The sequence below is a fragment of the Alligator sinensis genome, unplaced genomic scaffold (genome assembly GCF_000455745.1).
Source record: "Alligator sinensis unplaced genomic scaffold, ASM45574v1 scaffold527_1, whole genome shotgun sequence".
Lineage (NCBI taxonomy): Eukaryota > Metazoa > Chordata > Crocodylia > Alligatoridae > Alligator > Alligator sinensis.
This window is the reverse complement of record NW_005841958.1, coordinates 3,189,199-3,200,889: the sequence shown is the minus strand read 5'-3', so window position 1 is coordinate 3,200,889 and position 11,691 is coordinate 3,189,199. Positions and strand designations below refer to the sequence as shown.

The window sequence follows — 11,691 nt, the reverse complement described above, 5'->3', positions numbered from 1 at the left end:
CCGTGATCTGCTGGCTTTGCAAGGATTGCTCAGCGGGCCAGCAATGGTGGTAGTCCCCCCGTGCCCCAACGGGCTTAGTTTAAAGCCTGGTGGAGCAGGTCAGCCAGTCTGGCTGAGAAGAGCCTCCTCCCTAGGGGAGAGAGGTGGAGGCCATCCCTTCCCAGCAGCTCGCTGCCTCTCTCGCCAAAGAGCGGGCTGTGGTCATGAAAGCCAAAGCCTTCCTGACGACACCAGCGCTGCAGTCTTTGGTTGACCACATAGATCCTCCTGTCCCTTCTCAGCCCATAGCCTGATACTGGGAGGATCGACGAGAACACTACCTGTGCCCCCAGACCCTTAAGCCCCGCTCCCAAATCCCTGTAGCGCCTCATGACCTGGCTGGGAGTGCTCCGAGCAGTGTCATTGGTGCCCACATGAATAAGGAGCATGGGATAGTGGTCTGTGGGTTTAAGGAGCTTTGGGATCCTCTCCGTAATGTCCCGGATGCGGGCCCCCGGGAAGCAGCAGACTTGCCGGGCTAAGGGGTTGGGGTGGCAGATTTGCTCCTCAGTCCCCCTCAGGAGGGAGTCTCCCACAACAAACACCTTACGTTTTGTCTTGGGGGGAGCAGGGGCGGTAGCTGCAGTTGGGACCATGTTGCCTGTGGGGGCCGGCAACTCAGCAGGCTCTGCTGGGGCAGCAAGAGGTGCGTACCTGTTGCTTAGTTCTGGTGGAGTAGGGGCCTTGGTGCGGTGGGCCTTAGGGCCCTTGCCCACCGTGGTCCATGCCCCTGGCTGGACACAGCAGGAGGTCCCAAAGTCCTCCTTTGGTGTGGAGGGGGACTGTGGTCTACCCTCTGCCTCCCGGGGGAGAAGGGCCTGGCAGTAGGAGTCCATCTCCTGCTCGCAATCCCTGATGGCACGCAGTCTTTGGACTGTGGCCTGGAGCTCCTCCAGCTGGCGCGCCAGAGACCCCAAAAGGGAGCAGACCCCACAAGACGAGGTCACCATGCTCCCAGGCCCCAGAGCCTGAAAAAGGCTCTGGGGCCTGCTGATGGTGCAAGCTGATGTGCAGCACTGGGTCATCCATCAAGGAAGGGAATGGCCCTATCATTGATTATTCAGAGGGGTGCTGAGTCATTGGCTGAGGGCCATGCCCCTGTCATTGTTTGTTAGGGAAAATGCTGAGTCCTTGATTATGGGGGCACAGCCCCATCACTGCTTATTGGGGGTGCCCACTGGGTCATCAATAACAGAGGACACAGCTCCTCTCATCAATTATTGGGGCTATGCTGAGTCATTGATTATGGGCAACACAGCCCCTCTCTTGCCTATGGGGCCTGATAAAGATTTCTAGGGTGCCCCGTGCAGTTAATTGATCATTAATGTGGAATGCTGAGTCATCAGTTTTTAAGCTCCATTGCCCAGTCATTGGTTATGAGGGGGCTGGGCCTGCTCTACATTATTGGGGTGCCCCACCCAGCCTTCGACCACTGGGGTGTGATGCCAGATGTCATGTATTGGACTCCATGGCAAATTAATTGATCCAATAGGGTGAGAGGCCAAGTCTTTGGTGGGTGGGGGCATGTAGCATTGTAGCAGACTGACAGTGCAAAGATCCTGGGAGCAGTCTGTAGGTTGGTAAGGACTACAGTCCAGCTGCAAGTAGTGAAACCTGGTTGCAGGCTGCCTAGGAGGACTGGGCCAGTTGACTCAGATCATTAGCTGGACCACAGGAAGTTAAGAGGGCTCTGGAAGAAGGGAAGCTGGGAAGAGAGACTTCCAGAAGGAACCAGAGGGAGAGAGTTAGGCTCCTAGGGAGAGGAGCTAGAGGCAGGCAGACAGCTGAGAGTCTGCATGTGGAGAGCCAAGTGCGAAAACACCCCAAACTCATTACAGGGCACAGTACCATTATGAAGGGGCATGATAGTGGTCTTCAAATATGTGAGGGGCTGAGTGTGGGGAGCACCTTTTCTCTCTCAGTGCAGAGAGCAGGACATGGCCCAGTGGCTTTATTGAAGCCACATAGGTATTGATTGGCCATCAAGGAAACTTTTGTGGTTTGAGCAGAGAGACAGTGGAATTAGACGCTGAGAGAAGTGGTGGACTCTCCATCACTGGAGGTGTTCAAGAAGAAGTTGTACAAGCACTGGTCAGGAATGATCTAGAAGTGGTAATGCTTGTGCTCTACTGTGGCTATTTCCTTGGCTTCTGGGCTTTGCCCATTGCCATGTGGGGCCAGAAAGGGATTTCCCCCTTCCCTTCTAACTGCTATACATGTTGAGGGGGGGGGGTGTCAGGGTCAATGGTAATTTGATGAAAAGGTTAGATAGTGGATTTGTCTTGAATGGTTTTGACAGGGCTGATCCTACCTCGGGTTAGATGATGGATGAAGGGGTTAGATGATGGATTTGTCTCTGATGGTTTGGACAGGGAGGTTCCTTAGTTTGTTGAAGGGGTTAGATGATGGTTTGCTCTGAGATAGTTTGCATATGCCTGATCCTGCCTCTGGAGGTCCCTTCCAGCCCCACTTCTCTATGATTCTTTGAGGACAGGGGCATAGTAAAGCACGGGAACAGGTTACCCAGAATAGGTGGTGGGATCTCCATCCTTGGACATTTTTACGACCGGGCTAGACAAAGCCTTGGCTCGAATGATGTAGCTGGGGATGGTCCTGCTCTGAGCAGGAGGTTGGACTGGATGACCTCCTGAGGTCCCTTCCGACCCTCATTTTCTTTCATTGTGTGATTCCCAATAATAGGTTATCTGGTGCAGAAGGGAGGCATTGATTATTAGGGAGAACCCCTCATCTGCAGTGCAGTGTCTTCTAATTGATTAATGAATATGCTGATATGTAGATTAATGGAGTGTCAGGGCCTGTCCTGGATTAACAGGGTGCTATGCCTTGCTATTGATCTGTAGAGGGCAGGGCTCAGGGATCGATTAACTGGGTGACATACCTGGCCATTGATTCATGGGTTGAAGTGCTCAGTTATTGGTTAACAAGGTATCATGCCTATGGGGGGTAGAACTTGGTGATTGATTAATGGTTGTCAGTCCTTGTCATTGACACATGGTTATCGATTTGTAGATCGGAACACATACACCTACCATGCGGTAAATGGATTGGGAATTCTTCACCCATTTCTGCCCTCTCGTCAACTGCAGGGGTGGGATCAGTTGTGGCAGTTTCCATGGCATATACCTGGATGCCAGCATGCATTTCATCCTTGGAAGTTTTGGGCTCAACACATCAAGAAAGGTGTGGAGAAGTTGGAAAGAGTCCAGTACAGAGTGACACATAGGATTTGGGCCTTGGGAGGCCAGACTGATGAGGATAGGCTGAAAGAGTGAGGGGTATTGAGTGTGGAGAAGAGGAGATGGAATGAGGATTAGATCACAGAATCATAGAATCATAGAAAATGAGAGTTGGACGGGACTGCAAGAAGTCACATCTAGTCCAACCCTCAGGCCCAAGCAGGACCAGCCCCACCTAGATCATCCCAGCCAAGGCTTTGTCTATCTGGGTCTTCAAAACCTCCAAGGATGGAGACTCCAGCACCTCTCTTGGTAGCTTCTTCCAGTGCTTTACTACCCTCCTCATGAGAAAGTTCTTCCTAATATCCAACTTCAACTTCCCTTGATGAAACTGGAGCCCATTGCTCCTTGTTCTGCCATCTGCCACCAGCTCCGCCCTCTTTGCAACCGCCCTTCAAGGACCTGAAGGCTGCTATTAAATGCCCCCAGTCTTCTCTTCTCTAAACAGTCATCAAACCTCTGAAGGGTGATGACAGAGAGGATGGAGATGGGGCTTTCTCCTGTGCCTGTTGGGGTCAGGACAGGGAGCAATGGCCTCAAGCTGCAGCTGAGGAAACTGAGGTTGGAGATGAGGAAGAACTTCCTGACTGTGAGGGGTGGTTAAGCATTGGAACGGGCTGCCCAGAGAGGTGGTGGAGTCTCCAGCTTTGGAAGCTTCCAAAAGTAAGTTGGACAGACTCATGGCTTGGATTGTTTAGTGAGGGCTGATCCTGCCTTGAGCAGTCAGCTGGACTAGATGTGACCTCATGAGGTTCCTTCCAACCTGATGTCAGTGATGTCTTTCCAAGCATTGGTTGTATCTACTTGCCTTTCCCTGGTCACGTTGGTTAAGTCCCTTTGGTTGTCACCAACCATAGGATTTGAGGTCACACCAATCATCTGGTGTTGGAAGCTGAGTCTTTTTAGTGATTGGATAGGAAGCCATCTTGGAAGCCCTCACCAACCAAGGGGAATATTAAGTGTGAAGACTTGATGTGGTTACTTCTGAAAAAATTATTGCAGAAGAAGGAGCAGAGATGTGGCCAACTCATCCAGTGGTTATAATACCTGATGATCAGGTGGTGGGAAAGCCAGTGTGTGATTAATCTGGGGGAAGACCAGGCACACCACCACTTACCCTGGTATAAAGTCAATCCTCACTCACTGGTCAATGGCCTCCCCATTATCTGGTGGCCAGGAATTATGATAGCACTTACCACTGGATGAGTTGGCCATGTACTAACTCCTTACTCTGGAATAATTTATTCAGGGGTAATCCCATCGAATGTCTGTACCAAAGACCTAAATATTTCCCTTGATTAATGTTGGCTTCCAAGATGGCTTCCCATCAAATCACTAACAAGACTCAGCTTCTAACACCAGATGATTGGTGTGACCTCAGATCCCAAGACTGGTGACAACCAAAGAGATTTGATCAAGGTGATGAGGGAAAGGCAAGCAGGTGGAACCAAATCCAGTGGCTGGTGACTTTTTGGAGGTGACCACGGATGGAACCAGTGCCTGGACAGCCATTGCATTTACAGTGGCACCCTTCACATCTATTTTATATACAAGTGCAAATGACTCTTGGATCCAGCGTGGACAAACAAGCAGTTATCCTTAGAGAGATTCAGGGACCAGGCCACCTGGACACCCTGGATGAAGGTGGCTGGATGATATGTGTCAGCCAGACCTACAGAATGTAGATGTGGATGACCGAATGTGGATGTGGATGACAGAACGAGGAGCAATGGGCTGAGGTTGCAGCAAGGGAAGTTGAGGTTGGACATGAGGAAAACTTTCTCTCTAGGAGGGTGGTGAAGCACTGGAATGGATTACCTAGAGAGGTGGTGGGATCTCCATCCTTGGAAGTTTTTAAGGCCCAACTTGACAAAGCCCTGGCTGGGATGATGTAGTTGGGGTTGGTCCAGCTTTGAGCAGGGGTTGGACTAGATGTGACCTCCTGAGGCCCCTCCCAACCCTCATTGTCTATGAATCTATGACTGAAGAATGAAGGAATGCAACAAATGGGAACAGATGAAGACAGGGGAGACAACCAAGGACTTCTAGATCCTATAGAACTAAATGATTTACCCACTTACCGAAGGGTAGTGTTTCCCCAGTACAGAGGGCTTTACCCCATTATAAAACTGTTCTCTCTACTTCTATTCTGGGGTAAAAGTCTATGTGTTCAGCCTGACATTGTCAGGTTCTGATTAGCTAAGGGAAGATAACAAAAGGATGGGACAGGTCTGGATTTACACCCAATCCAGCCTTGGTCTCTATAAATAACCCGAAGACTGAGGCTTGGTGGAGAGAAAAGGGTGTGTAAGACTGTGTGTCATGGCTTGTCCAGACTGGCTGTTGGAGAATGTGAAGCAACAGGTGTGTTTGCTGATCTTTTAATAGGTTGGAGTCTTGTATTTTTGGGGATGTTCTTGCCTAGGAAAAGACATCACGCAACTATAGCTTGATGCTGATTTGGACAATTACAGGGTGTTTCCTAAGTCTTTTTTCAGAAGCATCTGGGAATGATTGTTGTCAAGGGCACAATACTGAAGTAGATGGGGTGCCCTGGGGTAGCAGTGAGGGGGTGGACTGTGGGGATAGCTGTAAAAATAGGTCAGGGTCTGGGCACACTTGGGTCAGATCATGATGTTGGTCACAGTTGGGGCAGGTCCAAGGAGCCAGTGCACATTCTGGGCATGCTCAGGTCATGGTGTGGGTCACAGATTTGGCTCTGGACACTCAGGTCAGGTTGTGGTGTTGGTCACAGTCAGAACAGCTCAGAGGGACTAGAGCAGGCTCTGCACTTGTTCAGGCCAGGTCATGCAGTCTTGCTCACCGTTGGAGAAGCTCAGGGGAACCAGGTCAAGCTCTGGACATACAGTCTGAGCATCTAAGAGGAGCCAATTTGGTGTCAGGCCAGGTCACAGTATTGCTCACAGCTGGAGCAGTTCCAAAGAGCCACAGCAGGCTCTGGGCGTATGTCAGTCAGTTTGCAGTGTTGCTCACAGTCGGAGCTGCCTGGGGGAATGGTGGGACCCCCGGACCCTCTGTCCATCTGCCTGTCTGCTTCCCATACCACTGGACAGCTCATCTGGGCATGCCCCAGGCTGGAATCAGACCTGCCAGGTCAGTCAGCAGCTCCGAGATTAGGGGCCCTGCCCCATAATTATGGCATCATGGAGCGCAGGCGGATTTCCACATCCCTCTGGCACATCGCCTCTGAGGGTGAGGTCCTTCTGGCTCCTGGCCCAGCCGGAGAGGCCCACTTGGGTGGAGGAGAGGGGGACCAGTAATGGAAGAAGGGGCTAGAAAGCCCAAGACATGATCCCAGGGGATGTCTGTGGGGCCAATTTTTCCATGGTATATATCCATAGTGAGTCCATTGAATCAACAAGGCCTAATTTCCCACCCTCCCCCCACAGTGTAAATCTAGAGGGACTTCACTAGGGTCAAGGGGGCTTTGGGGCTTCTGTGCCTGGCCTAAGGTGACACCTGGCAGCTAGAACCAGGAGGCGAACCCTAGTGCTGGGCTCATTAGGCAGGTGTTTCACATGGCTAGGGTCCTGCAGGCTTGATTGGGAATCATTATACCATATTTTTTATCATACAACGTGCTCCCTTGGGCTTGAAAGGCAGGATGAAGGGGGAATAAATCTCTTGCCTTGTCATGAGCAGAGACCTCCTTGTTGTCCTGTGAATTGAGGGCAGAATTTAATTCTGCTTTTGCCCCCCCTGCCCCATCCTGCCCCTGGAAACAGCTTTTACCATATTGCTCGCATATCATGCACACTCCGATTTCCAGCAGCTGGTTTTGGAGTCCTGGGAGTGCGGGGGCTGATTCCTTCCGTCAATCTGGAATGGCAAGGCTCCATGATGTAAATCAGCAGCGATTTCATTTGGGTCACGGGAGGGATTCTATTTTCTTGCTGGAGTGACTGCTTCGGGGTTCAGGGGTCAATTGCTCATGGGTGTCAATCAAGAGAGACTCCACTAAGGTCCTTGGTGTATACCAGGGAAGGATCAATCCACCCATGACTCCAAAAGAGTTGCTCTGGATTTAGTCCAAGGAGCAGGTGCACATTATATGCAGGAAAATAAGGTACTCAAGCACCCACTGCCCCCTTGGGAGCAAAGTAGTCTGGGAAAGCATCCCATGAGGCTGGTTCCTATAGGAGGAAGACAAGGAGAAGTCTTGCTGTGTTGCAGGGCTTGAGGTTGGTGGGAAGTGAGTGGTGTACAGCTCCAGACAGTTGGGATCCATTTCTTGGGGCAAGACCCTTTGGTCAGCAGCAGAAGACTGTGGGTAATGTGCTGGGCAGAAAGCAATGGATTCTGGGTTGCTTGCAGGGTGCAGCAAAGGACTGTGGGTCACTTGCAGGCAGGAGCAAGGGACAGTGGGTAATTGTGAGGGGAAGCAAAGGCTTCTGGGTAGCTTGAGGCGGGGGAAAAGGGCTGTGGGCACCTTCCTGGTGAATTCTGGGTAGCTAGCCAGTGGGAGCAAGAGATTGTGGGTCATTTGGTGCTGGAAAGCAAAGGATTCTGGGTAGCAAGTTGTGGGAGCAAGGAAAGCAGAGCATTCTGGGTAGGCAGCTGGGGGAGCAAAGGATGGTGGGTAATGCGGCTCCATGAAGCAAAGGATTCTGGTTAACAGGGTGGTGGGTAATGTGGCATGGGAGAGCAAAGGCTGCTAGGTACCCAGGTGAAGACAGCAAGGGATGGTGGCTAATTTAGCAATGGAAAGCAAAGGATTCTAGGAAGTGGGACAGTGGGTAACACGGTGCTGGAAAGCAAAGGATGCTGGGTACCTAGATGCAGAGAGCAAGGGATGGTGAGTAATTTAGTGGGGGAAAGCAAAGGATTCTAGGTAAGGGGCGGGTGGGTAACACGGTGCCAGAAAGCAAAGACTTCTGGGTGGCTTGAAGGGGAGCAGCACAAAGGATTAGCTGCAGGTGGGGGAACAGGAGCTTAGCGTGGCTTGCCCCAGGGGCTTGTGGGTGAGTTGGCCTGAGCAGGGACACCCCTGGCTCATGGGGCCAGGCCGGGCTTGCCAGGAGGGCGTGTGCCTGTTGGAACAGGTCCGGCTGTCCCTGGAGCCGGCAGCCAGGGAAGGCGGGGCCAGCAAGCATTTAAGGCTGAGAAATGCTTTCCCTGCCAAGGCAACAGCCGGACACCGCTTTCGGGGAGACCGAACCATGGCAGCCCTCCTGCTGCTGCTGCTGACAGCAGCTGGTGAGTGTGCGAGGGCCCTGTGAGGGATGGGGATGGGGATGGGGTTGTGGGACTGGGTGGGGAAGTGGCATGTGTATGGGCATGCAGGGGGGGCTGCGTGTGCAAGGCATGAGGGGTATGAGTGTGCTAGGGTGTGTGAGGGGGTGGCTGAGTGTGCTGGAGTGTGTAAGGGGGGGCTGGGTGTGCAGAGCATGAGGGATGTGAGTGTCCTAGGGTATGTGGGGGTGTTGGAGGTGTCTGGGTGTGCGAGGGGAGTTGGGTATGCAGTGCATGAGGCTGTGAGTGTGCTAGGGTATGTGAGGGGGTGTCTGAGTGTGCTAGGGTGTATGAGGGGGTCTGGGTGTGCAGAGCATGAGGAGTGTGAGTATGCTAGGGGATGTGAGGGGGGCTGGTAACGTCTGAATGTGTTAGGGTGTGCCTAACCATGCAAGGGGGTCGGAGTGTGTATGATGCACTGAGGTCTGAGTGTGTTGCGGGGTGCAAGGTTGTGCAAGGGAGTTGAAATGTGTATGGTGAATTGAGGTGTGTGAGATTGTGTGAGGGGAGATGGGGAGATGGGTGTGCATGGAATACTGAGAGGTACAAGTGTGTTGGGGTGTCTGTGGCTGTGGAAGGGGAGAAAGGTGTGTGGCACACTCTGGTGGTGTGAGTATGTTAGGGTGTGCATAGCTGTGCGAGGGGATCTCACTATGTGTGGTGGACTGATGTGAGTGTGTTGGGTTGTGTGAGGTTGTGTGAGGGGGATGGATGTGAGTGACATGCTTGGGGATGTGAGTGTCTTGGAATGTGCAAAGTTTGCAAGGAGGGGATGCGTGTGCATGACACGCTGACATAGTTGTGCCAGGAGCTCTGTGGCTGCCTGGCTGGGTGGGGCATTGGTGACCATGTTACCATGTTCCTGGGTGCACAAGTGGGCGCAAGGCAACACCGAGGATGCTTGTGCACTAGCATGTGAGGAGGGCACAGTAAGCATGTTACAGTGTGAGTGGGTATGCACAAAGGCCAGGTTGGGTCTGTGCTGGGTTACAGTGAGTGTGAGACCCTGTGTGTGCATGGGTGCATGTGCATGTGTCCCAGATGCCTGCATTCTGTGTGTGTTTGTGTGCGTGCATGCGTGCGTGTGTCCTCGATGCCTGGGTTCTGTGTATGAATGTGTTTCCATGTGTGTCAGGTACCTGGGTTCTGTGTCTGTGCGTGTGTATAGATGGATCTCTGTCTCTGTGTGTCAGGCACCCAGGTTCTGTGTGTGTGTAGATGTGTGCGCATGTGTCCCAGATGCCTGGGTTCTGTGTCTGTGTGTGCATGTGCATGCACGTGTCCTGGAAGTGGGGAGGAGGAGGGCTGTTTGTGTGCATGTGTCCCAGATGCCTGAGTTTTGTGTCTGCGCACATGTGCATATGTGTTCCAGATGCCTGGGGGGGGGGGGGTGTGTGTGTGTGTGTGTTTGTAAGAAAGGAACTAGGTCCACCAACACACATGGGAGCAAGTGCTTGTGTCCACATGTGTGTGAGTGTCAGGCTCTGAGTACACCTGCACCCACTCTGTGTGTGTGTGTGTGCTTGTGCAGGTGTGTGCACAGTCCCCATGCACTCATGCGTGCTGGTGGCTGAATGTGCAATCCCATGGGTTCTCAAGGGTTCTCGCATGTGTGTGTATCCACATGAGTGGCTGTGGCCACCTCAATGCCCAGACCCGGGGCAGGGGCAGGAGGTGGGTAGTTGTTATTGCTTCCCCCTGAAACCTCGACACCCCCCTCCCAGGGCCCATCCCCACCTGCAGGGCCCCCAGCTTGGCCCTGATGCCCTCTCCCACCCCCCTCTGCTTCCTTCCAGTGACTGCCAGCAGTGATGAGCGGGTACTGGGGGGGCACGACTGCGACCGCCGCAGACAGCCCTACCAGGTGGCCCTGATGGGGGGCTACAACAAGATCCACTGTGGGGGAGTCCTCATCGACCCCCGCTGGGTGCTCACAGCCGCCCACTGCAACACTGGCAAGTAAGGACTTCCCTCCCCTCTCCTGTGGCCTTGGTCACCTCCTTTTGCCACTGTGCCTCAGTTTCCCTGTGGATCTCACCACCTGGGGAAGGGGGTGGTGGATCTCTGTAGCATGTGGTGTGGTTCCAGTCTCAGTTAAATATGCACAGTGCCTGGCGTGGCCCCAAGTCCAGCTAGGTGGAGGGCAGTGTGCAGTTCTGGTGCGTTCCAGCTCTTGGATAATGGCTGGATCCACCGAGACGTTTGAAGGACCCTATCTGTGATCCCGTCTCTGTCCTGAACCTCCGCGGTCTCACCTAGATTGCAACTACACCAGACTCAAAAAGTGGGCAGTCAACAGGGAGGGGATCTCCATTGTTAGGAGATCTGTGTCACTTTTGCTTCCACCACATCGCTAGTACCCACCCTCTCATGTACTGGTGCCCTTTATGACATCACAAGCCGATGCTAGGGAGATGGCAGTGACCTTAGATCAAAGAGGAGGTAGTGTTTGGTTGGGTACCTCACTGGCATTGAATGTAATGGAGTTGCCCTCCACCTGTATCCCCTCTTTAATAAATATGGAGTATTTATCATAAGTAACCAATCAGAGAGGAGACTCTAATCCATATGACCACCCATACAAGATATGACCCACGTCCATCCAAAGAAGGATCCAATGGAGAAGGTTTTGCCACTGAATGAGGAGGGAGGTTCTATTTGAAGACCCACCATCTCAGGTGCCTTCCTCCCCCAGTTCTTCAGCTGGTGGGATGCAGCTAGTGGTTGCCTTTGGTTCAAAAGCAGTTTCCAAGGCCTCATGGAAAAACTGGAAAGGAAGACACATGAGGGAACCGTACACTTATTTCCACCCCCACCCCAAGTAATCTCAGGGAAGATGTGGAAGTTGGCTTTGGAGAGCCAAGGAGTGATGGTATGTGGAGAAGACCCCTTCCATGGGAAGCTTGTGGATGTCTTTGGGTTCTCCATTTGAGGACCGTGTACTCAGAGGGGGCCACAGGGTCCATTCCAGTTTGTGAAGGAGTTGCATGAGAAGGAATGACATCAAGAAAAGCTGGAAGAAGGAAATTTCTCCATTTCTTCCCTGCCTTCATTCTATCATTGAGTGGTTTTACAACCTCTTGAGCATCTCGGGGCTTGTCTAGACGATAGTCCTCAAGGCTCAGTTAGCTCCATCAGAAGT

The 11,691-nt window shown here is 52.5% G+C and overlaps 1 pseudogene; it reads left to right on the top strand.

Annotated features, from left to right (window-relative positions):
* Positions 1-8,094: 8,094 nt before the first annotated feature.
* LOC112549761 lies at positions 8,095-10,512 on the top strand (annotated as a pseudogene).
* The last annotated feature ends 1,179 nt before the right edge of the window (positions 10,513-11,691 follow it).